At 41.6% G+C, this 26,647-nt stretch overlaps 1 protein-coding gene across 1 annotated transcript in view; it reads right to left on the minus strand.

Moving 5' to 3' along the window:
• METTL15 (methyltransferase like 15) overlaps positions 1-26,647 on the minus strand; it is a 183,587-nt gene that overhangs the window by 152,088 nt on the left and 4,852 nt on the right. The gene's annotated exons all lie outside the window — the stretch shown is intronic.

Here is a 26,647-nt window from a genome sequence, read left to right on the forward strand (position 1 = left end):
AATTAGGACAAAAATGTGTTGTTATTCTATGTTCAAGATACTTTTTTTATATAACCATATTTCATAAAATAATATCTCGGATGTACCTGCACACACAACTAGTATGTGTTTGGAAAATTTATGAGCTAATTTTGCTGAGACATGCTCAGGAGAGCATGCAAAGTAAAAACAATACAACAAAATAATTACTTTATAAAACATGCCATGAGATAGTGTAGGTATGAGGGTGGGCAACTTTTTTTGGAGGTTTTCGAGTTCGACTCTAAAGGACCTGAAAATTTTCCCCACACTGCTGAATGCAGGCATTGGCTGAGTTGACTTCTGCATTCAGCTGCGAAGTACCAGCTTTGCAGGGAAGGAGAATTGCCTGCAGAAATTGGGGTTTTCTGATCTCTACAGGCAGCCCTCCTGACCCCCTCCCCACGTTCAAAGTGGGGAAAGACTTCACAAGTGGGACGAGAGGGCTGCCTGCAGGAACTGGAATCTCCCAACCCCACAGGCAGCTAGAAAAGCCCCACCCCCAAACCTCACCCCCCACCCCCCAAAAAACCAAGCTATTTGGCTTTGCCAAATAGGCTGGTTTTCTTTTTCAGGGCAAAAGAAAAAAAGACCCTGACCATTTGGATTTACTGAATAATCAGCCCTAGTAGGGGGGGGTGTGCGTGCGTGCGTGCGTGCGTGCGTGCGTGCGTGCGTGCGTAAAATGTATACCATTTTACATACTAAAAACTGTCTCTCTATGCAGCTTTAAGCTCCAGTAGAGTGCATAAGACAGATATAATAAGGGAACCTGGCTTTTTCTCCCACTAATAAAAAAGCAGTTCTAAGTGGCTGCTTTTGATCAGGGAAATTGGTACCAAGGAAACAGTTAAACCAACTTTCCTGGTGGCTGTTCTCTAGGGTTAACAGACATGTCAGTGTTGCCTATCAAGCAACTAAGGCATTCCTCTGAACGCCATCAATAAAAGCAAATAACTGTTCTTTTCGTCTTCTTTTACTGTTGTAATAACAACCAACACCAATACTGATTATGGACATGGGACTAGAATTTGTCAACTAAAAAAACTTGCCTTATAAATTTTGTATTAGAATACATATCAAATGTTGGATAAAAAACCAGTACTCTACCAGAACAAGAAATCTTTAATTAATATATAACTCTTTCCTCTGTGTATATAATCATTTGGCCTTCCTCCTTGCTTATCAAAGCATTCAGTTTCTTAACAGCCACATAACAGAATTTTAATACAGTGTATGGTGTAGCAGCCTTTTTATCTTCAAACAAATATTTAATCTGATCAATCTCAGCATTCTCCAAAGAATATTTCAAGATTTTAAATTGTGATAACAAAGAGGTAAAGAATACACATGTTGATGGACTAGGAATTTTGCTTTTCTCAGGCCCAAATCTCCAGCAGTTCTTCCTGATCTAGACTTACTAATTGTAATTAGTTTATTATTCTGATTGATCATTTCACATTTGGGGATCTTTTATTGATATAGTTTTAATTACATCACAATAAAGTAATTCTCTGCTTCTAAATAACCCTGAGTGTGCAAAGATGACTATTATAAATACCTGAACGGCTTTTTTGTACTATTTGTATTCACTGTAGATATAAAAATGTTAAACATGTAAAATCAAGTAATTAACCCATTTTAAATGTTACAAATACATTACTATGAATATCATTCTGTCAGTCCAAAGTAAAACTTGATTAGCTGTAATATTTGCAATTTGAAAAATTAACATCTTATGACTGTCAAATTATATATTACTAATTAGATTTGCTAAGTTTGTCTCTCCTATAAAATGGCTTTCATATCATAACCACATAATAGTCATGATAAATTACAATATAACTACTGTTTGGTGATGCATACTGGGGCAAAAAAACCTCCACTTATGCACTGATGGGATCTGTGCTGGCAGCAACAGACCAAGAAAGGAATCACCATATTGGTTTTATTCTTTTCACTTTGAGTCTTCCAAGAAAGACAGGAATAAAAGTTTCAATAAAATATACAGTACTCTTCTATGAAGTATATACATTTTAAACAATGCAGAGTGATTGCCTGAACACATTTGTTTACATATTGACTAATTTCAGATGACATATGTTTTATGATCTGTTATTAAGCTACACTGATCACTTTCTTATCAGCCTGTCAGACAACATTTTAATTTATTCCTGTGCAAAGAACTACATGAAACATTCAAAGACCAAGATGTATTTAATGTTCTGTTTCCATATTTGGAAACAAAAGGTCTGTCTTGGAGGAACTGTATTGGCATCTGTGCTGATGGTGCTCCATCAGTGGTTGGTTCTATGAGAGGATTTGTTTCAATTGTAAGAAAAGAAAATCCTGATACTTAGCACAACACACTACTTTCTTAACAGAGAGGTGTTGGTGTTAAAACTTTTGGAAATGAAATGAAAAAAATTCTGAATGATGCTACAAAAATGATTAACTTTATTAAGCCAAGACCAGTTCAAGAGCACATAAGTCTCCTGTACACAGAAATACTGGAGCGCAGGAGAGAAAGAGTTCCCAACAAAATGTTCGAGTGGAAGTCAGAATTGCAAGATTATTTTTGAGAAAATGGTATTCCACATTTTGCTGAGTGCAGCATGGTGTAGTGATTAAGAGCAGGTGAACTCTAATCTAGAGAACTGGGTTTCATTCTCTACTCCTCCACATGAGCGGTGAACTCAGATTTGTTCTCTCACTTCTACATTCCTGCCAGGTGACCTTGGACTAGTCACAGTTCATTCAGACCTCTCTCAGCCCCACCTACCTCACAAGGTGTTTGTTGTGGGGAGAGGAAGGGAAAGGAGTTTGTAAGCCGCCTTGAGTCTCTTTACAGGAGAGAAAGGTGGGGTATAAATCCAAATTCTTCAACTCTTCTTCTTCAGAGATGTAGAATAGTTGCAGAAAACTAGCATACTTAGTGGACCAATTTCATCACATCAACCAGCTGAACAGGGCACTGGAGAAAATGTTTTGCCTTCCAAGTGACAAGGTTTGTGGATTTTTTAAAGAAAAACCTGAATGTCAGGAAAATCAGGCTGCAAAAGGAAATACTTAAATGTTTATACTGCTCCTTCAGCTTGAGCATGAGAAAGGATATCAGAAAGTCTCAAGTCTAATTGAAAACCATCTGGAAGTACTGCAGAACAAAACTGATCAGTACTTCCCCTCTCATTCAACACAGATATATGACTGGATGAGGATCCTGTCTCTGCATCTTCTGCTCAGACTGAGAACTTCACTTTGAAAGAAGATGAATAACTTTGTGATCTGCAAAGTTCATACATTCAAGATAAGTTTCACTGATCTGCACATGGACAAGTTCTGGATTTTTGTGAAAGAGCATCCTGCCATTCATAAGAAAGCACTGAACATTGTGCTGCAGTTTCAACTTATATGTGTGAGCAAGCAAAGACAGAAATCAAAAGCGAAGACAGAAATCATCTATTTCAGTTGAAATTGAGTATTTGTAAAGCAAATTGGAATATTTGTACAGCAAAAAAAACAAGCACAGGTTTCAGATTAAAGAGGCAAGTTTCATTCTCTATTTTAAATTTTAAAAACATTGTTAATACATATATTTTGTAACTTCTGGCCTATATTTAAGTCTGTGCAGGAGTTCCCCAAGCCCTGAAAATTTATTTCAAGGGTTCCTCAAGGGTAAAATGAGAAAGGTTGCCTATGACTTTATATCTTTATTTTAATATCTTAATATCTTTTATTTATTTGTATTTATTTCATTTGTACCCTGCCTTTTCCCCACCAGGCAACTGATAACAACTCTATTTTATCCTCACAACCACCCTGTCAGGCAGGTTAGGTTGACAGAGTGTGACTGGCCCAAGGTCACCAAATAACTTCCAGAGCATGAGTGGGAATTTGAACCCAAGTCTCCCTGATAGTAGTCCAACACTCAGAATCATTATAGCACACTGGTTCTCATACACTGACACAATGATCAAACACTTTTTTCCCCAAATTTCGATTGTCCTTACCATACATATATATGCATAAATACTTCAATATTATACTTCAGGATCAAGTTCTTCAATATTAACCCACCTATTAAGCTAACTGCCTATCCCAGCTCTTCTACAGCTATTAGCATTCTTTCGAATTGATTAAATAATATACATGTCAGTGGCGTACATGTCATGAGCTTAATACCCCCTAGTACATGTGAATTACTGTGCACAAGTCATATCAACCAGAACTCAAGTATTCTGGCCATATCACACCAGTCCTGTATCATCTCCACTGGGTGCCTATTGAGTTCTGGGTCATGTTCAAGGTTCTGGTGCTGCCTTTAAGGCTGTGAGCAGTCTTGGACCCACATACCTTAGGGACCACCTTTCCCCATATTGCCCAATTAGGTCCCTCCGCTTTTTGAAGGAGAACCTTCTGGAAATCCCTGGCCCAAAACATATCCGGCTGCCTTCAACTTGGGCCAGGGCGTACTCTGTCCTGGCCCCTACCTGGTGGAATATGCTCCCAAATGAGATCAGAGTCCTGCGGGACTTCAGTAGTTTTCACAGGGATTGCAAGACGGAGGTATTCTGCTGGGCTTTTCCAGGAGGCCACCCGGGCTGATAGCCATCTTTATTGGCCTCCCAGGGGATATCTGAGTTGTCACCATGATTTATACTGTAGCTGTGCTTTTATAATGTTTTAAGGATTTTATTGTAATTTTAATTGTGTTTTCTTGTTGTATAGCTGCCCTGAGCCCTTTGGGGATGGGCGGGGTAAAAATCCAATAAATAAATAAATAAACTGAGTATCTTGCCCAGTGTAAGGGAAACAATAAAACTATTTATATTGATCACTACTAATAAGATCAGTTCCCTGAGGTTACAATTTAAGTCTTACAGCTCCATTTGGGGGGGACAGCGAAAGAGCTTGGGGAACAGCACGGCCCCCCACCAACATATTTGCCCCCTTCACCGACAGGAAGGGCACCCCAGCTGGTGCAGGGAGCAAACGCACAAGCTGACTCTCAGCTGCCTCTCAGGTCTGCAGCAACAAAAGCTAGAATCCAGGCCACCACAGAGTTCTGATTAGATTCTGGTGTTCTGGTGTTCTGATTAGATTCCAGTACTGGGGGAAGGTTGTTCCCTGGGGGGGGGGGGAGCCGACCATAGTCATCTCTCACCTAGGTTTTTGAACTGCACTTACTACAGCCAGCATCCTGCAGTTACACCATCTGAAAAGGTGACATAAGTCTATTTAACCTCACAGAGGGTTTTCGGGCGTCAAGGAGGCAGGTTTTTTGCCTACCTGTGCCGCCTGAAAGCCCTCTGGAGGCGATGGGATGGTACAGCAGCAGCACCATCCCTGGCCATCTTGGGCTTTGGATGAGGTTGCTTGATAACTTTCTCATGACTAGTTTTGCCAAAGCGGTAGAAAGACTAATGTCGTAAGAAGAAAAGTGTACCCAGTGTCATTTACGAGCTGAGTCACCAAAAAGCACTGCATCTTTTTTATTATAATATAGTCCTTTAAATAGGCTCCTGAAATACTGCAATTTGTTATGTGATATATAGTGCTAGAAGCTAACTTCATTCACAAGGAAATGAGATCTAGTGCATATGAAGAACAGCTCTCAGCAGGCAGTCTTGATGTGTGTTCTGATGATAGAAGCTGCAAGTTCTCCTTCAGTGGTGGGGACTACCATGATGTTAGCAAAATTTGTCTGCTGAGAGCCAAATTACAGTACAAAGAACTTGGGCAAACTACTAAATGCTCTAACAACATAAATGTAACTCAGACTGCTTCATACATTTTCAAAGTTACTGGCTGAGTACTAAGTTGATTTTTGGCAGCTTTCTCTGTTTTGTGCATATGTGATCTTGCCATTAAGTCATAGCAGACTTATGGCAACCCCATAGAGTTTTCAAGGCAAAAGACATTTAAAGAAGGTTTGCCATTGCCTGCCTCTGTGCAGGCTGAGAGAGTTCTGAGAAAAATGTGACTGGCACAAGGTCTCCCAAAAGGCTTCAAGTGGAGGAGTGGGAAATCAAACCCAGTTCTTCAGAGTAGAACCTACCAATCTTCAACACTATACCATGCTGGCTCTCCTTTCCCACATCACTGTCACATAAATAAATACTGTCACTGATTCCCAATAGAATATTCTTTAAATGCTACTGATTCACTGTTGCAAATTTTAAATATTTGTACAACTTGAGATGATCACTTGCAACAGTGGACATATTGCAACACCGAGATGCTAATTTTGAAAACGGGATGAAACTAAATTTTGAAAGCCATCTGAATACCCCTATTTCACATCTGTTTCTCGTTTATTTCTCCATAATTTTTTCTTTCCCTATGTAAACTGTATCCCATTAAAATTAATATATTAAAATTATATTTTGTATCAATTATACATGAATGACATAGAACACATCACTGAAGCAAACATATTATAAAGGAAAAAAACAGAAACTACATAAAGAAGATTAACTGAAACCAATGATAACGACAGACACAACAAAAGTGCTTTTATTGAAAGTCAGTTACAGTATTCTTTGCCTGTTACTTTTTGAACTTAGGAGTCAACAGATACAGAAAACTTTAGACATGCACATTATAAGCAATTCAGAGCCACTACATATAATTGTTTTGTTATTACATAAACTAGTAATCATGATATCTAGACAGATAAAGGGCTAGAGAGCAAATTATACTATTTTAGCACATAAGCCGGCTATACTTGCTTACACCAGTGATGGCAGACCTTTTCAAGACTGAGTGCCCAAATTGCAACCCAAAACCCACTTATTTATCGCAAAGTGCCAACACGGCAATTTAACCTCAATACTGAAGATTTAGTTTAGAAAAAACAGTTGGCTCCAAGGCACATGTTACTAAGGAGTAAGCTTGGTGAAGCAATCGTGCAATGCTTTGAATGGGTTAATCACGACCCTAGGAGGGTTTACTCAGAAGCAAGCCCTATTGCCAGCAACCGAACTTAATCCTGAGTAAAGGATCGTGCCCAGGCCAGCCTAGGAGTGTGGGGGGGCTGATTTTCCGCCCCCACATGATGAATTCTGTACATGTGTGCCCACAGAAAGGGCTCAGAGTCCCACCTCTGGCACCCGTGTCATAGGTTCGCCACCGCTGGCTTACACCATGATAACTGACATTTATACATGTGTTGTACTTGAGGGTAGGATGGAATTACTAAAGATGTGAAGGTTCAGGGGTGAAGAGCAGAAAAACTGGAAGGGGAATTTCCCCCTTTTCCTTCCCTCCCCCAGACTTTTTTTTTTATTTTACCAACAAAAAAAATTGGGAGAGTACAGGAAAAACATCTAGGAAGTATTTTCTCTTGTGGGATAATGAACATGCTTCTAAGGCAGTTTTTCACTCTCAAAATGTATACCATAAAGATGTCTGAGGGTTTTTAATTATTTCTAACAGAAAAAGATCAGAATATTTGCGTAACACTGAAAACCTCCATGAAGTATTACTTCACTTTTTTCAGTGAGAAAAATTTATCTTCATTAATTTCAATGTACAACATGAAAGTCTGAGGATGTTCTCAATTTTTCCAGTGGAAATACTGGAAAATTTTGGAATGTACAAAAAATGTTAACAGTACACACATATACAACATTTTCCAAAAAACGTTTTTGCTTAAATGGAAATTGTTTAGTAACAATTAATATGGTACAGTGTGTTTGATGATAATACAGCATTTAAGAAAACAGTATTTTTAATTTTATTTATTTTATTTTATATTCACATTTATTATATCCCGCATTTCCCAACTGGGCTCAGGGCGGCAAACAGTAAAATTACAATTTAAAGCAACTATAAAACATCAATCCGACTTTAAAATATTAAATATTAAAACATCAGATTGCACTAAAAAAAAACTTCCAGAACTGCATCTATGGGAGGTCAAGATGACAATGGTCAGGCTGGCTGGCAAGATGGAAATGCCTGGTGGAAAAGCTCTGTCTTACAGGCCCTGCGGAACTCATTCAGATCCCACAGGGCACTAATGTCATAGGGGAGCTTATTCCACCAGGCCGAAAAAGCCCTAGCCCTCGTGGAAGCCAGCCACACCTCCTTTGGGCCAGGGATCTCCAGTAGATTCCCCTCCGACAACCAGAGGGACCTAGTGGGGCAATACAGGTAGAGGCGGTCCCATAGGTATTCAGGTCCAAGACCACTCACAGCCCCAAAAGTAAACACTAACACTTTAAACACAATCTGGAACTCGATTGGCAGCCAATGGAGTTGGTACAGAACCGGAGTAATCTGGTCTGTGCTCCTGAGAGCGCAAATTTTCAATATGAAAGTTTAGTGTAACATCCAAATTGGCAGTCCTACCTACTGGGACTCTGTGAGCCAGTCTATGTCCAAATAATATACTTTCCTTTATTTACTATAGATTTTGTTTCAACTTTCAACTTTTTCTTCCCTTCCCCTAAAATCGCACTAATTAGGGATACAGGTACTACGGGGTCATAGTGTACAGTTTTTTTCTTATGGATTTTTATCATAAAAAGTTAACATACTTATACTTTCAAATGCCATAAATATGCCAAATATAATTACATATTATTTCATTAGAAAAAAGCAATTAAGGTTTGACAGGAAAATGGTGCGTATATTTCAATTTTTCAGGTGGTTTTACAGGAAAAAGTCTTTCCCATGGGATTAAAATTTCTGTAACTTTCACATATCTAGACGTTTACAAGTGAAAATGTATGCTTATCTATGAATATTAAGAGACTATGTTTAAAGACAAGAAAAATGATGGTCAATGTGAAAAATAATTCTACAGTTTAGCTCTGCACTACTGCTGCACTTTTTCTGATCCCTCAGAGATTCTCACCTACAGTATCTACAACAGACATTCTTAGAATTACAACATCCACTGGATGTAGTAAAGAAACAGATCCACAAAGCCAGAATGATACCAAGGGATAACCTGCAACAAGATAGGCTCGAAAGAAACAGCAACAAAGCACTGGTGGTCACATAGTACTCTTAGGTTGTATGTGACCAGTTCAGCACATCATTAATGACTTACAAACTATGTTGGAGAATGATACTCCCTTCCCATAGGCATTGGGAGGCAAAGCTTTTTTTGCCCACAGCCTTCCAACCTTAAAAAAACCTCTTCACTCACAATACCTTTTCAAACATGGACACAGACTCTGGGACCAGGACTTGCAACAAACCAAGATGCCAGGACTTGCAACAAACCAAGATGCCAGCTGTATCCACTGTGACAACACAATAACTGGCCCTAACAATACCAACATTTCAGATTCATTCATTTGTTCATCTTCCAATATTACACATGCTTAAAATGTCAGCAATGCCCTTCTGCTCACCCTACACAAAAGAATAAATGGATATAAACTCAACAAAAACCACAAGAGTCAAAAGTCAGTGGCACAAAAACATTTTACTCTTCCATGGCTGATCTTGCAGTCTACATCCTCAAAGAAACTTCAAGGTGAAATTACAATAAGATTGCTGAACTGAGTTTTTTCAGAGGTTCAGGATAATGTACCCCCAAGGGCTGATTAGCAACATAGGATTGATATCATTACAGGTGCTACTTTTCTCACCTAAGCATTTTCCTTTTGCTCCAATTTTGTGGTATCAATATGCATTGTACTTCAGCATCTTTGTTAAGCATTCCTTACAACAGGCCTCCTACCTTCTGATTAGGATAAAAAAGACTCAGATCGCCATTCGAAGGACAATTATGCCATGAATATCTTGCTGGTCTCTATAATGCTACTGGACTCGAATCTAAAGGAAGCAGGGTTATGTGGCTTTACTGCAAAATAAATTATTGCAAAGAAAATGAGCTAAAAAAGGAGTGACTCATTCATATAAAGTGCTTCAGGGAATGATGTACGAAAGGAAATTGTGGAGGTAGGCTTCTAAAGCAACATACCAACACTTAAGAATTTGTGTGAAAAAATCCCTTTCATTCAATGACAGAACATTTCCCATAGATAAGCAGCAAGAAGAATGATCAGATATTTAGTATCTACACTGTAGACATATCTTCTCTCACGATCTACATTTTTTTAAAAAAAATCTTTTTATTTTCTTAAACAATTAATCATTTGTCCAAGTTAACAATAAAGATGTGAAGACTCAGGGTAGAAATTAAAAATTGGGAACTTTGGGGAACTCTGAGGGGGGAAATCTCCTATAAAATAGTATGCATGGAGTACTTTTCCTAATACAAATTGTATAGCATAAGAACATCTGAGGACTTGCTCTGTTTTTCCAACACAAAAAGTGCAAAACTATGGAGTGCACTGGGGGAAAAAACCCTCCTATGAAATATTTTATCTTTATGAGTGAGAAAAAAAAATCTAAAAAGCATTCATTCCAAAGATTACACTGTTTTTGGTGTTAATGACTAGCTCGTTGGAGGGAAACTTACTGGAGAACCCTGGCCCAAAGGAGGGCCGGCCGGCTTCCACGAGGCCCCTACCTGGTGGACTAGGCTTCCCTATGAGATCAGGGCCCTGCGGGACCTGAATTAGTTCCACAGGACCTATAAGACAGAGCTTTTTCACCATGCATTTCCATCTTGCCAGTCAGCCTGTTTTCATAATTGGCCTCCCATGAGTGTAGCACTCTGCTACATCCCATCTAGTCCAGCACTCTGCTACTCGCTGTGGCCCACCAGATGCCTTTGGAAGCTCACATGCAGGATGTGAAAGCAATGGCCTGCTGCTGCTGCTGCTGCTCCCGAGCACCTGGTCTGCTAAGGCATTTGCAATCTCAGATCAAGGAGGATCAAGATTGGTAGCCATAGATCGACTTCTGTCCATAAATCTGCCCAAGCCCCTTTTAAAGCTATCCAAGTTAGTGGCCGTCACCACCTCCTGTGGCAGCATATTCCAAACACCAATCACGCATTGCGTGAAGAAATGTTTCCTTTTATTACTGGTAATCCTAATTCTTCCCCCCAGCATTTTCAATGGATGCCCCCTAGTTTTAGTACTGTGAGAAAGAGAGAAAAATTTCTTTCTGTCAACATTTTCTACCCCATGCATAATTTTATAGACTTCAATCATATCTCCCCTCAGATGTCTCCTCTCCAAACTAAAGAATCCCAAACGCTGCAGCCTCTCCTCATAAGGAAGCTGCTTCAATCCCTCAATCTTCCTTGTTGCCCTTCTCTGCACTTTTTCTATCTCTTTGATATCCTTGTTGAGATGTGGCGACCAGAACTGAACACAGCACTCCCAAGTGCGATCGCACCACTGCTTTATATAAGGGCATGACAATCTTTGCAGTTTTATTATCAATTCCTTTCCTAATTATCCCCAGCATAGAGTTTTAGTAAACTCTTTAGTGAGGCCAGCATAGTTTTTTAACTTCAATAAGTGGCCCCAAAAGACAGAATTTTAAGAAAAGAACTTGTTTTTTAACTTCAATAAGTGGTCCCAACAGACAGAACTTTAAGAAAAGAACTTGCCAATACATTTGATCCAAAACCTATATCTGTCTAATGAGAGAACACGTATATGTTAACTCTAGTTGGAAATCACTGTTCTTCATGTCTTCCTAGAAAGCATGATATATAGCATAGCAACGCACAAAAGTAGTATCTTCTTTTCATAGGAGTATAATTGTATTGTAAACAGGTAGAAGAAACATTCATTACTGTGTAATCTATCTATAAATATAAAAACCTAACAGTGTTTTTGTTGATGATAGTATAACTCAGTAACTGCTGGGCCAATTCCTCTGAAAATTCCCAGCCACTATAGTCAGCCAGGCAAGAGTGTTTTTAGATGGTCACATACCTGAAATTTCACACCTGGCCCAGGTAAAATGCCTTTTTCCTGGCACTCCCTGCTGAAGGACATGCAGCTGCCTGTGTGTAACTGTCACCCTTAGGCCCCTTCCGCACACGCAAAATAATGCGTTTTCAAACCACTTTCGCAACTGTTTGCAAGTAGATTTTGCCATTCCGCACAGCTTCAAAGAGCACTGAAAGCGGTTTGAAAGTGCATTATTCTGCATGTGCGGAATGAGCCTTAGAATGTTCGTCATGCTTAGAATGTTTCCTCAGATGGCCAGATATGAGCAGTGAAAACAGTACATAGGCAGTAACTTGAGTGGAAGTGAAATACATTCACACACATACACACGAGGGAGAGGGAAGGGAGGGAGAGGGAGGGAGGGGTGGCATGCAAGGGAAGAGAGGGAGGGAGAGGAAAGGGACGGAGGGGGAGGCATGCAAGGGAAGAGAAGTGAGAGAGGGGAGAGAGTGAGGAATGGCATGCAAGGGAGGGGAGGCAGGGGGCCCAGCATCTTGATATGACCCACCCACCCTAGTGGAGGGAAAGGGAAGGAAGGGGGAGGGGTGGAATGCAAGGGAAGAGAAGTGAGGAAGATAATGAGGGGCGACATGCAAGGGACGGGAGGGAGGGGCCAGGCACCCTAGATTCCCTGAATACTGCAGTTACAGTTAAGAAAACCAGACACGCATTAGGAGTAAGCTTGGTACAGCAACCGTGACATACTTTGAATAGCTGCATCGTGCCCCTCAGAGGGTTTCCTCAGAAGCGACACCCATTGCCACCAACCAAACTTACTCCCAGGTAAAGGATCATGACCAGCCAGACTGACAAAGTACATCCCAACCATAAGCATATTTTTATCATACAAATACATTTTTACCGGGAATAAAAGCTGTATCTAAAAGTTTAGAAGTATCTAAAACATAAGGAACTCACTGGCTATTTTATTTTTTATGATTGAAATATCATTAAAGAACATTACATTTTATTAACATTTTGCTGCTTTTCTCCTGAAAGGAACTTGTTCTTTTCGTCATTACTCAATAAATTTGTTGCCCAATTATCCAGAAATTTAAAAGTCAAAACACAAAATTGTATTTGACCCTGGAAGTACACGTGCAAATCTTTCTCAATAGCAACAATTATGTGGAACATTTCTTTCAAAATGCGAGGGGGAGTGATAAGCAGGAAATTTGTAAGGAATTCCATAGAAGCAGAAATAAAAGGCTTTTTGGTGTAAAAGACCGTTTATTCAGACATCCTAGAAAGCTCACGTACACGACGTGGCAGGAATAAAGTCTCCCGCCAGAAGCACAGGTTATAACTCTGTCCATCCCATCCCCCCTCCCGGTTTCTCATGGGAACGGTGTTCTCATCTCTCTCGATGAGATAAGGCCTCCACCAGAGTCTCCGCCGCAGATGCTGGCCCATCGCCCGGATTTTGGAATTCCAGTCAAAGGCCAGGCTGCTGTTCTGAACATCAACACCATTGAAACCCTTACACTCTGCCTCCCTTAAGAAAAACTTCTCCCCCCCAGGTTTGTGCGGAAAGGTTCGCGGTGGAAAGCAGAAATAAGGGAAGGGGCGTCAATATTTTCTGAATAGACCCATTGATTATACCCAGAGGAATATCCCACCCACGAGACTACCAAATAATGTGCATAGCGTTTGCGATTAAAGCGAGAGTCCAGGATAGGCGTCAATTTACGGTGAATGCTTGTGGCCATCAATTATAGTCGTGAGGTATCTCCGGAGGAGTTCGTGCCAGGCATCGGAACGCGGAGCCTCCTTGGAGTAAAGCTGGAATGAAAGACAGGATGTGGATATTACTTAAGAGAATTAGGCAAGTCTAACCGGGCAGTGACATCATTAATCACTTTAGTAATCTTAAAAGGTCCCACCTAATCTTTTGCCCAGTTTTGAAAAATTTATGTACGTCTCTGAAGGATTCTTGGTAGACAAATATACCCAGGCGAAATTACCACACGTAAAGGGAAAAATCAGTCTGGTGCTTATCCGGCTATTGAAGCTTTTGGGGAATCTTTTAGCTTGTTGTAAGGCCCGGTCTGGACTGTTTTCCACACCCTCGGCCAGAGATAGAAATCCACTGTTGGAACTCTGGAGGATTCAAGCGGCTTCTGCGGGTAGTTGTGGCTTATAGCGGAGGGAAGGACCGGCCAGAACACAATTTCGAAGGGGTTTTTTTTTGTACCTGCTATGAACCTGCATTATTGTAGGTATTCTGCAAAGCGTGGAATTAAATCGCGACCAGTTGTCTTGGTAGTAGTTGGTGTAACAACGTAAAATACTGTTCCAGGGTTCTGTTAGTTCTCTCCGACTCACACGGGCCACTTTGAGCGTGGTAGAGGCGTACCATTGCCGAGAGGCTGACCCCAACAAGCCTAGAAAAGCTTTCCAGAACTTCCTTGGAAATGAATGGTGGGGCTCAGCGGTCGGACACCACCTTGACGGGGGAGGAGTGTAGGCGATATATATGCTGAATGGTGAACAGACGCGCTTAACTTAGGAGGCCCCGGAGGGATGGAAGTACATGGGATGAAATGGAGGCTTGCTTGGAAAATAAATCCACCTCACCACCCACAAGACTGTGTTGCCCTGACTCTCTGGCAAATCCAGAATAAAAATCCATGGAGATGACTTCCCAGGGACGAGGGAGGCCACCGGGAGAGGCTTTAACAGAGACCATGGGGCTTTCGGAACGGATTTGGCTTCCGCACAAACAAGAGCATCCTTTGATATATATGTCTCAGTAATCAGTCTTTTCGCGCATAAGCGGCGCCACTCAAAATTGACGTGGCGTGGGCCAAATGCAGAGTCTTAAAGGAAGCCAAAATGTCCCAGCCGAAGCCGGGCATCATGACAGGCCTCCGGAGAACTTGCTTCTGCGGAGGGGAGGAGAGGCGCGTACCAACAATCCCCGGCTTCCAAACACCTGCCATTCACCAAGCGTAATTGGGAGTCACCTTCACTCCGCTGGCGGCTTCAGCGCAGAGCCCCGCTCTCTCCCCGCCGAGAGTTCCCGTAGGAAAGGAGAGACCAGGCTGGGAAATGGGCGGTGAAGGAGGGGTGGGCGGCGGAGATCGAGTGACAGCCAGCCCCAAGGGGGAGGGGGAGAGAACAGTGTCGCCGGGATATCCCGTAAGGCAGCTCCACCCCCCTCCCCGGGCAGGCGCGAGAGTGCATCAGCCAGTTTATTGGTTTTTTCCAGGGAAAAAATGGATGGTGAAAGAGAAACGTGAAAAGAAATCGGCCCAACGGAGTTGTTTTGCGGACATCTTGAGGGGGGTGGAAAGGGCGGCCAAGTTCTTGTGATCCGACCAAACTTGAAAGGGGTGTTTAGCCCCCTCCAGCCAGTGGCGCCAAGTGGAGAGCGCTACTTTGATGGCCGCAGTCTCTTTATCCCCTACAGTCCAGTTGAGCAATGTAAGGAATTCCATAGAAGCAGAAATAAAAGGCTTTTTGGTGTAAAAGACCGTTTATTCAGACATCCTAGAAAGCTCACGTACACGACGTGGCAGGAATAAAGTCTCCCGCCAGAAGCACAGGTTATAACTCTGTCCATCCCATCCCCCCTCCCAGTTTCTCATGGGAACGGTGTTCTCATCTCTCTCGATGAGATAAGGCCTCCACCAGAGTCTCCGCCGCAGATGCTGGCCCATCGCCCGGATTTTGGAATTCAGTCAAGGCCAGGCGGCTGTTCTGAACATCAACACCATTGAAACCCTTACAGGTATTTTGTGATTTAACTGCAATAAACCAACACTGCAATTATGAAACACTAGCAGGGCACCTGTGCTTCGCTACGCATACTTCATCACAGGTTCTCTATGAATTTTGGGGTGACATTCAGCACACTTCTTTGCAGCCTGTTTGTGAACTTTGGGGTGACATGCAGCATATTTCCTCACAGCCTGTCTGTGGACTGATGGATTTGTTTTCACATATTTTGCAGCAGCTTCCTGTAGTTGTCTTTTTTTAATGCAATGTGTTATTGCTCTCTTTCACCTGGTGGGCTCCAAAAGACGTCATGTGGAAGCAGCTGTTGTATTATCGGGATGCAGAAAGGAAGTGTTCTGCCACTGGATGCTGATGAGTGAGAAGGCTGTGAAGAGGTTCAGGGTAAGGTTGAAGGTGTTCAACTGTCATCCTTAGAATGTTCGTGAAGCATGCCTGTGGACTGAGCGGTTGGTTTGCCCTTAGAATGTTCACGCAGATGGCTCGAGATGAGCAGTGAACAGTAAATGTGTAATAACTCGAGTAAAACTGAATATTTTGAAAAATCCTTTCTTAGTGAGCACCTAAAGGAGCACCTAAGGAGCAGCAGTGGCGTAGGAGGTTAAGAGCTCATGTATCTAATCTGGAGGAACCGGGTTTGATTCCCAGCTCTGCCGCCTGAGCTGTGGAGGCTTATCTGGGGAATTCAGATTAGCCTGTACACTCCCACACACGCCAGCTGGGTGACCTTGGGCTAGTCACAGCTTCTCGGAGCTCTCTCAGCCCCACCCACCTCACAGGGTGTTTGTTGTGAGGGGGGAAGGGCAAGAAGATTGTAAGCCCCTTTGAGTCTCCTGCAGGAGAGAAAGGGGGGATATAAATCCAAACTCTTCTTCTTCTTCTAAACCACATAATGAACAGGTGTGCCAAATTTCAACTTTGTAGGTTCGGTGGTTTTTGAGTTCTTTTGATGAGTCAGTCAGTCAGTCAGTCAGTCAGTCAGTCAGTCAGTCAGTCAGTCAGTCAGTGGTATTTCGCGTTTACAGATATAGATTACAGCTAACAGAAGTTGCAGAGTTAAAACAATAATCCTAACAAATGCCATGAAACTGAATGGTGGATAGCATTTCGGAGTTTTACAAAGGGAATGTATCAAGCAAAATGTTTTTTAATGTATATTTTAACATTTCTTCTCTGAAGATGCCAGCCACAGATGCAGGCGAAACTTCAGGAGAAAATGCTCCTGGAACATGGACATACACCAGAAAACCCAGAACACCCTATTTCTGTATATAGTTAAGAGATTAATATTTAAGTGTTGGGTGACTTCAACAACCACGTTGATTCGGCCTCCTCTTTGGCAGCTGTTGATCTAGTGTTAACCATGGTGACGCTAGGCCTCTCCTTGGTAAACACTGGGTGCCCTACACATCAACAAGGCCACACTCTGGACCTGATCTTCACGACAGGTGTGAATGTGGGCTTATACTCTATTGATAGAGAACCGTGGTCTGACCACTATGTCCTGAAGGCTCTGATTGATGCTGCTGCGCCCCCCTGTCTAGGCAACAGGCATATTTTAGCCCGCCTGCAGAGACTAATGGACCCAGAGCGGTTCCAGGATGCTCTGTGGGAGACCCCACATGCTGGCGCCACCCTGATGAGCTGGTAGAGGGTTGGGATACCAGGCTCTCTGAAGCCATTGAGGCGGTTGCCCCCAGGCGCCCCCTTCACGGCCCCTTGGTACACCGAGGAGCTGCAACGGATGAAGCAGGAGATGAAATGACTAGAGTGAGCGTGGCGGCGGATTTTTGACAAAGGAACAAGACACTCATATTGAGCATTTATAAGATCGTACGAGAGAGCTGCGAAGGAAGCAAAGAGGATATATTTTGCCTCCTTTATCGCAGTTGGTAGCTTGCACCCGGCACAATTGTTTAGAGTAATTCAGTCACTCATGACCTCTGCTATGGGTACTAAATTAAGGGCATTGGCATTAGGCTGTGAGGCGTTTGCAAGCTACTTTACAAAGTCTTGGCCCTCTGCCAAACCCTACCCACGACAATTGCTACAATAAGTGAACTGGAGGCCCCTTGGTTGTCTTCGGGTCCTTGTTTCGACCATTTCAGCCTGCTCGACCCGACGGATGTGGACAGGACACTGGCAGCTGTACGATTTATCACTTGTCCTTTTGACCCATGCCCTTCTTGATTGATGAAAGCCAGCAAGGAGGAGCTTCGGAGCCACCTGTTGGAAATTGTTAATAGCTCCCTTGAGCAAGGGGTTTTCTCAGGTCGGCTTAAAGAGGCAGTGGTCCGACCACAATTAGATCTGATGGATCCGGCCAATTACCACCTGGTTTCGAACCTTCCATTTTTGGGTAAAGTAATTGAGTGAGTGGAAGCGGATCAGCTCCAGAGGTTCCTGGATGATGCAAACATATTGAATTCCTTCCAGTCCAGTTTCCGCACTGGCCATGGAACCGAGACGGTGCTGGTCGCAGCCATGGACAAACTCCAGCTCCATCTGGACATAGGCAGTTTGGAGTTGCTAATGTTGTTAGATCTCACCACAGTATTCGATGTAGTAGATCACGACTTTTTGGTCCACTGCCTCGCCGATATTGGAATTCGGGGGTCAGCCTTGTGCTGGCTGGCCTCATTTCTCCGAGACTGGGGACTGCTGGTGACATTGGGAGGAGAGAACTCCAGGTGCTACCCCATAGTCTGTGGGGTGCCACAGGGTGCGATCCTCTCCCTGATGCTTTTTAACATCCACATGCACCCCCTGGCGAGAATGGTCCAGAGTTTTGGGCTGTGGTGTCACCAATATGCTGATGACACCCAGCTCGTGTTCACGATGGAGGGCAGGCCATGGCCAGTTGGTTGAGAGTGAGTAGGCTAAAGTTAAATCCTATGAAAACAGAGGTTCTATGACTGGGTTTGGGGGAGCGACTGGACTGAACTTTTGCTTGCCTACGCTGGATGGCGAGGTTTTACACCTAGCCTTGTCTGTCAAGAGAGTAACCTTGTTGGACCCAGTGTTATCGCTGGAGGCCCAGGTTGCTCAGACTGCCTGGGCAGCTTTTCGTCATATACGGAAGGCATGACAACTGGCCCCATACCTCTCCTGTTCTGACCTGATCACAGTGATCCATGCAATGGTCATCTTCAGACTTGATTATTGTAACTCACTTTACACTGGCCTGCCTTTAACTATGATCCGGAAACTTAAACCCATGCAAAATGAGATAGCCAGGCTCCTGAGGCATCTAGCTGGGACCAGATGACACCGGTCCTGTTCCATCTTCACTGGTTAGATAGACCAACTGGTCTGGAAGATATTAAACTGATGATCAAATATGTAAAGGTCGGCAGAGCCCCAGAACCTGATGGATTAATGAGTGAATTTATAACATCTTTACTGAGGAAACTGTACAATGTTTATTTGAAATTGTATCAAGATGTTTTTCTGCAAGGAAATGTTAGCAAATCTTGGTCAGATGTCTATCTCACTAATTCTTAAGGAAGGGAAGGACATTTCTAAACTGTTAGAATACTGTCCAATACATTTACTCAATGTTGAGTATAAAATATTAGTTTGATGTTATCTGTTAGATTAAAAAGGATGATCAACAGTTATAGTGGATCAGACCAGATAGGATTTCTGGCAGGTCAGTAGATGTTCTGCAGTATTCAAAGGTTAGTGAATCCAATTGAATATGCAGAACAGTGTAAATTATCAACAGTATTTATGTTTGTGGATTCTGAAAAAGCTTTTGATGGGGTCAGTTGGAACATTCTGAGAAAAAAAAGCTGAATCCTGTTGTGTTTGGGCCAGGGATCTGTAAATGTATTAATTTATTATATAAGGATCTGGGGGTTCACTTCTGCTTCTATGGTTTTCTTACTCTGTAATTCCAGTTATGTCACAGTGTGCAACAGGGTTTTCCTTTGTCACCTTTGTTGTTTGATTCATGCATAGAGATACTGGAGATTAAGGTGAGAAGAAGAACTGATCTCTGGGTTTAGGACAGATGAAGGAGAGATTAAAAATTACAGATACTGTGGCTTTTTCAGTTACAAATCAGATGTCCTCAGTTAAGCAACTATTAGAAATAATGCAAAAAAACAAAATGTATATTATATAATATCAAAGGCCACTACAATTAGGACACAAAGGGACACAACTATAGCATACAGTTTAAAGCTCTTAAAACATGTAAACATCATTACAACACACTATTAAAATAGTTCTGCCACACAGTTCTGGCCTGTATTTTCTTGGTTTTCAAGGAGAGTTGAGCCACTCTATAAGAGACACACTGATCCAGTTTGGAAAGAAGGAAAATTGGGTTTTATCCATAGGAAAATTTATATCTTTTAGAATGTCAGCAAGAAATTTATTTCCAGGCTTTCTGTATACAAAGGAAAAAACAAAATATAATATGACAGATCTTCTGGAACTAAGGCTACACAAATACATAGACAAGCAGTAGCTGGCGTATTTATACCTGCCAACCTGATAAATTGCAGAAAATATAGATTGAAATATATAAATGTTAAAGCCATTCTAAGATTGGGAAAATAATATTGGACAGATAAGCTCTGCCATGGTCTTTTCCAAACAATTTGAAGTCGGTGGAAAATCTAGAGTGAGAGACTGTTTCTCTCCAACATGCCATCTGTCTCAAAAATCTAGTCTTGTATATTGAAACCAGGTAAGGGGAAACCCTGAGAATATCCATAAAGTAATAATAGCAAAGAATATTGTTTCAAGCCAACTATTCAAGCAGCATCTAAGGACAGTAACTCACTATTTTGCCTTAAAAATGGACTGACAGAAAGATGTCTTTGCTTCCTCCAGAATATGAATAAGATGACATGCATATGGACACTAATTGAGGATAATCCAAATTCAGCCTGCACTAAAGTTGCTGGAATGCCACAAGGCTAAATCTCTTTAAATGAAAATTCTAAATAGGTTCCAGGGTCATGATCATGGAACCACCAGTCAGAAAAATGCCTATACACCTCTGGGAAGATCATATCTTCATTTGGAGACTTACCAAAGAGAAAGAGAGCAAGAGGGAGAGAGAAACAGAGGCAGTGAAAGCGTCTGCTTCAGAATCTGAGATGGGAGACCAATTAGGTAAAGGATGAATCTTCAAAACTGGAGTCTGGGCCAAGGGTTCTGGGCCTGAGATGGAAAGGATACCAAATACCTGGCTATAATATGCATGTCAGTTTGTTGCAGAAATATGTGCAGCCCAATCAGGAAAACATCTACCAAGCCAAATTATACAAGTTTTCAGAACTGAGACTCTTATCTTGAACAACTAAACCTAATTACTGTCAGCAATTTTGCATGGTTGAGTTTCTTCATTTTAAGAATTTTTCATGAGCTGATTTTAAATGCATGAAGCAGTCAGGAGATATTCCAGATTTCTGTCAGAAAAGCCACTGAGTGTAATATACTCACTCTTTCCTAGAAGCCCAGCATTCTCTGTCAAACCAACCCTAACCTTGAGATTAGGTGATTTCAAAAGGTTTATTGTTAATAAACAAGGGTTTAAGGAAGTAAATAATGGTCTCAACATCAGTGAAGATATCAGAGCCATCTCTCAAAATTTTCTGACCTAGAGACTCAAAAGTTACTTCCCTCACAACGTGGACAAGAAAAGTATATAACCTGGCATCCATGTGATCTTCCATACACCGGATTGACATTCTACTACTGGATAATGTGCTGAACTAAGAAAATATTGTCCTGAAAATCAAGTGTTAAGCGTAAGAGACAATGATGGTTTTCAATCCTCTTGACTACCTCAGAACAGTGTGTATAAAGCAGAAGCAAAGATGATACTGTAATATAATCCATTGTACTTGCACCTGGAGAAAAAGATGTAAATGTTCCCCCTGAAATATCAAACCTAAGATCATGCAGGATACACAGCTGCTGAAGGAACAACAATTCTAAAAATTTTAAACTCGGTTTACTGATAACCCAAACTGGTGACAACCAATCTAAGAGAATACCTTGTTCACCAATCTGACTATTGCCATGACCTATGGGATCAGATAGGCCCAAACCAGTTCTGGCATTTAGATCTCTACATGAAATGAGAATCATTTTGAAATCACACTGAAAAGACAAATCATCCAAAACAAATTCTATTTGTCTAAAAAATTCTCAGCACTCGCAGACTTAGAGAGTTTGAGTGGGATATAATTTTTAATCCAGAGAAGGAATCCTCTAAGCAGATCTCAGATCAGTAAAATACAACTACAATCCATGTATCCATATTTCAAGGGATAAACATCTGCCCTTAAGTCCACTGAGACAAAAATTATCAAATCCCCTCTACCTTTATCCTTAACACAAGTTTTAACAGATGAAACATCAAAGGAACAATAGTCCTGGAGTATAGGAAGTCTAGCCTCCAAAGCCTAAGTTTCCTGCAGACACAAAATATCCGTGTTTGCAGGTCCCTAAACATAAGAGGGACGTACCGTAACCCACAGCGATCCACACCCCGCTTAATTGTCAATTGGCTCTTTCTATACTATCCAGGTCCCCATCTGGATCAATGAAAATGCAACTATTATTTGAGAGCATCACTTAGATTAAATTACAGTAGCAGGTACATTTGCTGTAGGCTGTAGAACAGGCCCCATCATCTAAAACTGATGATCTTCAAGGAAGTGACTAACAATTTCTTCTTCAGAACTCTTTAAATTTTATTTTATAAATGTTTAAATTTAAAAACAAAAGAAAAGGTAAAGAAATACACAAATACACAAAATTCACAAAACATTAAAAAATGACAGTGCTTAAAAATTCCATCTAAACTCCAATCTATAATACATCCATTATCTACTGGCACTGAAACTGATATCAATATATAGCAAACTTAATAGTTAAAACAAAACAAAACAATAAAAACTTCCATTGGCAATAGTTTCCATATATATTCTATACAAATATAGCTATATTTTGCTGTCCAAATCTCTATATCCAAGACTGTATCTCAACTTATTAAACAGTATTCCATATTTTCGATTCAAAAAATTTCAATAAATATCTTGCAAAATTATTCCAAATTCTCCTAAAATAATCTTCCGTTTTTCTTCCTTGTATTATTCTGACATTATTAATTTTTCCAATTCCATGAAATTCTTTAATCTCTCCAATCAAATATTATTTGTATTTTTCCAGCTTATGGAAATAACCATCCTGGCTGACACTATAAGAAAATGTATAAATGTTTTCCATTTACAGTGCAAATTACATTAGAAAATAAGTTTAACAGAGGCCGTTTCCGCATGGGCCAAAAACGGCGGCCTAAGGCGATAAGCGCCAGTCCCCCAGGCCAGCCCGTTAAGCACAGGCATGGCGCTGCGTTGAAACAGCAGCTTAGCGCCGTACCAGTGCTGCCCTTCCCCTCCCTCAGGGCGGCGTCAGGCCGCCCTAAAAAACAACCCTTTAAAGGGTTGTTTTTGAGGGAACAGCGTCTTCCCGGCGGCGCGGTGCGAACACCACCGCTGGGAACACGCTGTTTCCCTTCCCTTTCCCACTCACCTTGTCCCCATCGTCGGCCTTCTGGCCTCCGAAGCCCCTCCCTCACTGTCCTCCTCGACCGTACCTGTCGATCCGCCAGGCCTCTCCTGCCCGACTGCCATCGCGCTTGCGATGCGAGCGGCCATCATGCGCCCGGCAGAATTCTTGCCGGCGTGGGGGCGCCTGGGGGGCCGTGCGGAAACGGCCAGAGCTAATTCAATCATTCAAACTGTTCTTTTATAATTTTACTAATCTCCACAAAACCAGATTCCCAAAACTTTACTATCATAGGACACAATCACCGCATGTGTATAAATGTACCCAATTCCCCACAACTCCAACAATTTTTTATTCCCAGTCTTAATATGATAAATCTTAACCAGGGTATAATAGCTTTTTAAAGTATCTTTAACCTATGTTCTTGTACACTCCTCAAAATTGATTTGAATGAAACTTGCTGAAATATTCTATTCCATTATCATTTATTGTCTAATTTAATTCTGTTTCCCAGTTCTTTTTCATCATCTGTGATGGCTTTTGTTCGTGATTCAATAATATCCTGTATATTTTGGTAAGTAGTTTTCCTTGTTCCTTTTCTATGTTATACATTAGTTCTTCAAATTTATTTGCTTTCTAAACTTTTTTTTGCAAAGAAGTTGAAATTTGAAATATTTTTGTATCCAGTTACATCCTATGGCAACCTCAAATATCTTAAAATTAATATAAAGAAAAAGTTTCCTTCCAGGGAAAGAAATATCACTATTGACTAGGGTCATCTCATGGAACCAGAAGGGGCAGGTGAGAACTTTAGGTTTATACAAGACAGTCTCAGCCACAGTCTCTCTAGAAGAACTAGAGGGAGAAAAACGGAGTAATGTATAGCTGCCCTGTATTTTACCCAAAAGTCTAAACCAGGGGTAGGGAACCTGCGGCTCGAGAGCCGCATGCGGCTCTTCTGCCCTTGCACTGCGGCTCCACGAGCCGAGCCGCCAGCCCCACCCTTGGCTGCCCTGCAGGCAACAGGGCGGGTGCACCAATTGCCCGTGGCCGGCTGGGGCACACCACGGGCTTCCCCTCTCGCCCACCCCGTTGGAGCGGGGCAGGTGCTTTCCCGGCGGCCAACAAGGCCGAGCCGCCAGCTTCATCCTTCCCCGCCCTGCAGGCAGCAGGGCGGGCGCACCAACTGCCCGCGGCCGGATGGGCCATGCTGTGGGCTTCCCCTCTCGCCCGCCCCATTGGAGCAGGGCGGGCGCTTTCCCGGCGGCCGGCGAGGCCGAGCTGCTGGCCCCATCCTTGTCCGCCCTGCAGGCAGCAGGGTGGACGCATCCATGCACTTCTCAGAATGAGCGGAGTAAAAGGTAAAAAAACCCAATATATACAGTGTTATCTTTATTTTAAATGTCAAAAATTATTTGCGGCTCCAAGTGTTTCTTTTCCTGTGGAAAATGGGTCCAAATGGCTCTTTGAGTGTTAAAGGTTCCCTACCCCTGGTCTAAACCTTGGCTGCTCCAGACCATCTGTTATAACCTGTTGGTCAGCAGCGAGTAAGGCTGAGAAGGACTTTATTAGAATCTCCTCTGAGTCATCACTATGAGGAACATGAATGGTATAAGACTCTAATGGAGCTAAAGGATTCTAATGGAGCTAGTGAGATTTACCGAAGTGAAAGAGGAGAGGGAACTTAAAACCTGAGATAAACTGAGGAGAAGAGCTCCAGGACAAATCCCAATACTTCAACATGTACTGGGATTGAAATCAATACTATGTCTCAAGTACACAAAAGCATGTATACAAAAGCTTATACCAAGAATAAGTCTCAAGTGTGGCATAGGATTTTTTTTAAGTATCACCAATAGGATTATCCATTAAATGGTACTGAAAATATTTTTTGCATGCAGGATCATCCCAAACGTTTACCGATAAAAAATTATGCAGATCTTCAGAAGGATAACAAGACAAAACTAGATGGGAAACTGACCTAAGTTTTTCTATTTCATTGAAGTGTTTGAAAATGCTTTATCATTGGTATTTGATTTCTACAAGATAGATTCCGGTGAGTACCCATGTTGGTCTGAAAGAGCAGAAAAAAGTTTGAGTCCAGTGGCACCTTTAAGACCAATGTAGTTTTATTCTTGGTATAAGATTTCATGTGCGTGCACACTTGTATATCTGAAAAAAATATGCATGTACACAAAAGCTTATACCAAGAATAAAACTTTGTTGGTCTAAAAGATGCCACTGGACTCAAACTTTGGAATCCTGCAAAGTTAGCCAAAGTTTCAGGGGGGTTGATATATGTTGGGAAACTATAAAGAGTCTTTCTTCCATTTACAATAGGCTTGCCCAAAAATTCAAAAATACCAGAATAGTGTACATAACAAAACTGAAATTATTATACAATTTACCTACTATTGCACAGCACAGGTCTATTTGCTGAATGAATCTGCCTCAAAGACCTTTGTTATTGAAGCTCATCATTGTGGCCAGAACGACTCAGGCGCAGAAATGGAAAGATCAGTTGGTGCCATTTTTAGGACTGCAGATAAATAAAGTGTGGTATACGTGGACAGTGAGCAAGATATCCGGGTATAGGTATGTGTGGTATTTGAAAAGGATAGACACCGACCAAATCTGTAGAGACTTGGAAGTGGTTTTTGGACTACTGGAATAATTGTAAAGGAAGCAACAGATTTCAGAGTCTGCATGAAAGACAAAAATAGTTTAGATTATTAAGAACTTAGGCTCCTTCCGCACACGCAAAATAATGCGTTTTCAAACCACTTTCACAACTGTTTGCAAGTGGATTTTGCTATTCCGCACAGCTTCAAAGAGCACTGAAAGCAGTTTGAAAGTGCATTATTCTGCATGTGCGGAATGAGCCTTAATGTGGTGGTGGTAAACTAGAGGTTATGACAGAAGCTAAGGGAATGTGAATTATGGTTATGTTTGGTCTAAAGTGTATTTAATCAGCCTACAGGTATATTGTTTCTTTTATAATGTTACAATTTGTTTAAAAAAGGATGCTGATGCTGTCACTCCAATGGATGTGCTCCCCACACACAAAGAAAGAACAGCTCATTTTCACATATATAGAAAGGTTACAACTAATCTTTGTTTCTGGCTCCAGCAGCCTACCACAGCTACACTGAGACATCAGTGGAGTTCTATGTTTTCACAGTTGGTTATGAACATCATATCTACCGGGCTGAGTTTGGATCTCCCAGTACACCTACACATAAATGTGAGCCCTACCTAAGATGTTCTGCTCTCAATCAATGACAGGTTTATTTTATTTATTTATTTATTTATTTATTATTTGATTTCGTATACCGCCCTATCCCCAAAGGGCTCAGGGCGGTGAACAATATAAAAGCATATATAAACATAAATATATAAAAGTTTAAAATTTTCATTCTAAAACAGTATCCCACGAACCCATATGCAACCCTCCCAAGAAGAGTGATGGGTCCCGATGATGTTAGGGACCCTATACAGCAGGGGGAGGATGAAAGCAG

This window comes from Sphaerodactylus townsendi, linkage group LG02, assembly GCF_021028975.2.
Source record: "Sphaerodactylus townsendi isolate TG3544 linkage group LG02, MPM_Stown_v2.3, whole genome shotgun sequence".
In the NCBI taxonomy this organism is placed as follows: Eukaryota; Metazoa; Chordata; class Lepidosauria; order Squamata; family Sphaerodactylidae; genus Sphaerodactylus; species Sphaerodactylus townsendi.